Source organism: Catharus ustulatus, chromosome 38 (genome assembly GCF_009819885.2).
Source record: "Catharus ustulatus isolate bCatUst1 chromosome 38, bCatUst1.pri.v2, whole genome shotgun sequence".
NCBI lineage: Eukaryota > Metazoa > Chordata > Aves > Passeriformes > Turdidae > Catharus > Catharus ustulatus.
Genome location: NC_046258.1, coordinates 1 through 4,539, shown reverse-complemented (window position 1 = coordinate 4,539; position 4,539 = coordinate 1). Strand labels below are relative to the sequence as shown.

Here is a 4,539-nt window from a genome sequence, read left to right as displayed (position 1 = left end):
GCCCAGCCAGGCCCCTGCTGGGCCTGGCACAAGGAGAGCAGTGGCTTTGTCACTCACCCTGCCGGGTCTGCATCTGCCCCTTTGGCACGAACAGAGACCAAATCCCAGTGTCCAAAGGCCCTTGGATTGTGCAGGGTCTGAGCCCCAATCTCCACAGGCCCTTGGCCTTTGCAGGGTCTCAGCCCCAATCTCCACAGGCCCTTGGCCTTTGCAGGGTCTCAGCCCCAATCTCCACAGGCCCTTGGCCTTTGCAGGGTCTCAGCCCCAATCTCCACAGGCCCTTGGCCTTTGCAGGGTCTCAGCCCCAATCTCCACAGGCCCTTGGCCTTTGCAGGGTCTGAGCCCCAATCTCCACAGGCCCTTGGCCTTTGCAGGGTCAGTCGCACACAACCAAGGTGCCGTTGGCCTTTGCAAGGTCCAAGCCCCAGTGATCACGAGCTGTTCACAGCTCCAGGGTCCAAACCCCAATAAGCCAGGAGCTGTTGATGGTTGCCAGGATCCAACCCCCAACATTCCATCATTCCACAGCCTGTTGATGGTTGCCATGGTCCAAAGCCCAGCGTTCCAGGGGCTGTTGGAATGGCCCTCCCTGGCTCTCCCCCCAGCCCAGCTCCCTGCTGGCCCTGGCACCTGCCCTGCCTCCCCCGTGTCCCCACAGCCGTGCCAGGCAGCTGGGCAGGGACCCTGCTCATAACATGAGTTCCAACTTGCTGGTGCAGACAGCACCAGTTTCAAGGCTCAGCATTCCCCAGACCCGCATGCTCTTTAGGGATGTGCTCATTTCCTGGGTCACAGGAATTCTTCTGTCTTCCCTGACACAGGGGAGATGTAAGAAAAAGCCCCAAAAAGGTTCTTGGTGCTTACAAATATTCATAGAAAATAAAGCATTGCATTTAGAACAGTCACATGAGGAGGAAAAATGGTGTTTCATGGGCTATTGAAATTTCTACAGAGAAATGCCATGAGCTGCAGTGTTTAAGCCTCATAAAATAGATTCAGAATCCTGAGACAGCCATGAGGGCATTTTTTTCTCAGCCCTCTGGTTGGCAATATATCACTAGGTGTTCTAGGCAGAAGAAAAGTTTTGGAGCTTACATCAAAGATTCCTCACTAGGAAGAGACCCTCAAGAACCAAATGGGTCTGCTTGGAAAAGCTTTGGCAGGTATTTTTTGCTGTCATCTTCAGTAGCATTCTTCTGTGTCCTAGGGAGGATTTGGGTGCCCAGTTGACAGGAACTGGCTTCTGAGCAGGGCACAAATCCTCCGTGGAAGAGAAGAGCTGCACCTGCCTTCTCCAGGGCCTGTCTGCAGAGACTGATGGCCCAAGGATGGCACTGCTGAGAGGAATGTTGGATTTGTCTTTACAAACAAGCTCTGGGTCTGCTGGTAGATAAGAGCAGCACTGAGAGACAGAAGAAACAATGGGATTGATTGCACTGATTGATGAATGGGAAAAGGCATTTGCCTTTACAAACAAACTGTAGGTTTGCTGATAAATGAAAGTGGGTATTAGAAGATGAAAGAAACAATGGGGGGGGAAAACTATGAATTCTGTAAGAATTAAAAATTAAAAGGGACAGTTATACATGGGAAGGGAATCTCAGGTATCAGGCATTCCAGGAAGTCTGTGCCTCTCAAGTACCTCAGCCAAAGGGGAAAGAGAGAGGGAAAATGGGATAAAAAGGAGGTTGCATCCTCCAAAAATCTGAGAGACTCCAGGGGAATGGTCCATAGCCTCTCCCTTTATTTGAATAAAGCAAAAGGAACTCCTCTGTCTCCTTTTTGGACATAAATCTCTGATGTTTGTGGATTAATTTTCCTGACACTATCAAATCCACCCCAGAAAGCCAGCCCCACACACTCCCAATCCCACTGCTCCAAATTTGGATCCCACTTCTCCCGATCTCCTTCCAAGCCCTTCTCACCCTGGTGGCTCTGGAAATCCAGTAAGGTTTGTGTGGGATTGAGTTGTTTCCAGGAGGGAACAAGGCACTCTGAAGTTTGATTGAGCCATTTTGGTTTAAAACTGAGGTGTTTTCAGTGGGATTGGAGTGGTTTTGAGGTGACAGATCGATCCCTCTTGGCTTTGGTGCACAAAGAGATGGAGAAGAGACAGAAACGAAGGCCAAAACAAAAGGATAAGCAGCCAGGTGTGTTCCCAACATGGATCCCAGGGAATGTGGGTCACCAGGGCTCTGCCCAATGTGGGTCCTGCAGTGGGGATGGAGTTGGAGCAGCGCACGAAGCTCTATCCGCACTCGGGGCACTCGCAGGGCTTCCCTTACCGGTGCCTCTGTTGGTGTTGGGTCAAGGCTGAGCTCTGGGAGAAGCTCTTCCCACACTGGGAACACTCATAGGGCCTTTTCCTGCTTTGGGGAAAATTCGGGAGAAAACCTCTGAATGGGGGCCCTCTAGGAAACAGATTCAAGCAGTCCCTCCCCCCACTGGTTCAGGGAAATATTTCCTCAGAGAGAAGTGAAAAAAACCTGTTTATTTAACAGGGAAATCCCTACCTAGCACAAAATGAACAATCCTACACTGCCAAACCTCTCGCAGCTCCTGAGGAGATGACAAATTCAGAAGAGTCCCTTCCGTGGGTCGCAGCCCGGCTCACCCAGGCTGTTCTCAGTCCCTCCGGCGCTGGGAAATGCCGCGGCCCAGGCCAGGCCCCAGTGGGCTCTGGCTGTGAGCTCCCGCTGCTCCTTTGGCTTTTCAGTCCAGAGTGGAACAGTTCAGAGCAAGAACAGAGGGAAAAAAATCACAGTCCAGGGAGCTTCTGTGCCTCAGCTAGCCAGGAACTAACCAAGAGCAAAGGAGAGCTCTCTCCTGCTGCCCAGTGCAGACAGCACCGTCTGTGTGCAGGATGTGGGGGAGCAAATGCAGTCTCTGACAACAAACTGTGAACCTCTTCTTTCCCCCTTCACTCCTGGAACCAGCCTTAAACCTGCAGAACTCAATATTCAACATGAACAGAACATAGAGCTGGGGATACAAGCATCATAAAGTCACCCCAAGACAGGGCTGTACCCAGTGTGGAGGCGCCGGTGTTTGATGAGGTTGGGGTTTTGCCTGAATCCCTTCCTGCAGTCGGGGCAGCAGAAGGGCCTCTCCTTTGTGTGTGTGCAATGGTGCAGGAGGAGAGAGGAGCTGGTGGGAAACCCCACACTCAGAACACCCATAGGGCCTCTGCCCAGTGTGGATCCTTTGTTGGCGGATAAGGTTGGCATGGTGCTTGGAGCACTGCCCACACTCCCTGCACTCTTACGGCCGTTTTCAGCGTGGATCTGCTGGTGGCGGATCAGGTTGGAGCTCTGGGTGAAGCTCTTCCCACACTCCTCACATTCATGGGGCCTCTCCCCGGTGTGGATCCTCTGGTGGCTGATCAGGCTGGAGCTGTGGCTGAATCTCATCCCACACTCCTCACACTTGTGGGCTTTTCCCTGGTGTGGATGCGCTGGTGGGTGATGAGGGTGGAGTTGTACCTGAAGCCCTTCCTGCAGTCGGGGCAGCGGAAGGGCCTCTCCTCTGTGTGGGTACGCTCGTGCAGGAGCAGATTGCTGCTGGTATGAAACCTCTTCCCACACTTCCCACACTCGTAGGGCCTCTCCCCAGTGTGGATCCTCTCGTGGTGGATCAGGAGGGATCTCCATCTGAAGCTCATCCCACACTCCTCACACTTGTGGGGCTTCTCCCCATCACGAAGCTGCTCATGGCCCACCAGGTCCGAGCTCTGGCTCCATCTCCGGCCGCCTGCCCGGCCCAGGCTGGGTCTTTCCTCCTCAGATCCCCGTGATCTGCGTTTGCAGCCCCTCCTCGTGCGGGATCTCCGCGGCTTTTCCTCCCCATTGGATTCCTGCCCCGTGGAGCCGCTGCAAACGGCCTCTTCCACGAGGTTCTGCCGCTGGGGATTTGTCCTCCCTGGTCTCCGTGCTCAGCTCCTTGTCTGGGGGAGGAAGGACAAGGAGAGGATGGGATTTGCCTCCGTGCCAGAGGGAAGGGCAAGGAGATCCCCCCAGCGCGTCCCCGGCAGGACGGGGTCGGCAGCGGAGTTGTCCTGCAGCCGGGGGCCGTGCTGGGCTGGGACATGGAGCAGGACAGAGGGGGAAAGGGGCAGGGACTTCCTCCTCACCTGCCTGGGGCTCCTGGGCCATCTTCCTCTTCCTCACAGCCTCCTCCTCCTGCATCGGGCCAAGGCTTGGCAATGGGAAATCCTGGTTTGGGGAAAAACAAGGGATGAGCGCCTTGTCTTGGGGGTTCCTCCTGCCCAAGGCCATCTCTAGAGCTCCCCGGGCATCTGGGGTCCATCCAAACCTCCCAAACACCAACATTCAGCCCTGAAAATGCCTCCCAGCAGTTCCTGGGAATGGTCCCTCCCCTGTGGTGTTTGAGGGGAGTCCCCCCTGCCCCTCTCCAGGCTGTTGAGGGTCCCGCCAATGGCAGCGCTCCCCCCTCTCTGGGCTCCCCACTTTGGGCTCCTGGGGGACACAGGGCTCTGCTCCTCCAGGCTGCCTCTGCCGGCAGCCGCCACCGGGACCCCCA

General features: G+C 55.2%; 1 pseudogene; it reads right to left on the bottom strand.

Annotated features, from left to right (window-relative positions):
- Window positions 1-688: 688 nt before the first annotated feature.
- LOC117010144 lies at window positions 689-4,362 on the bottom strand (annotated as a pseudogene).
- Window positions 4,363-4,539: the final 177 nt, after the last annotated feature.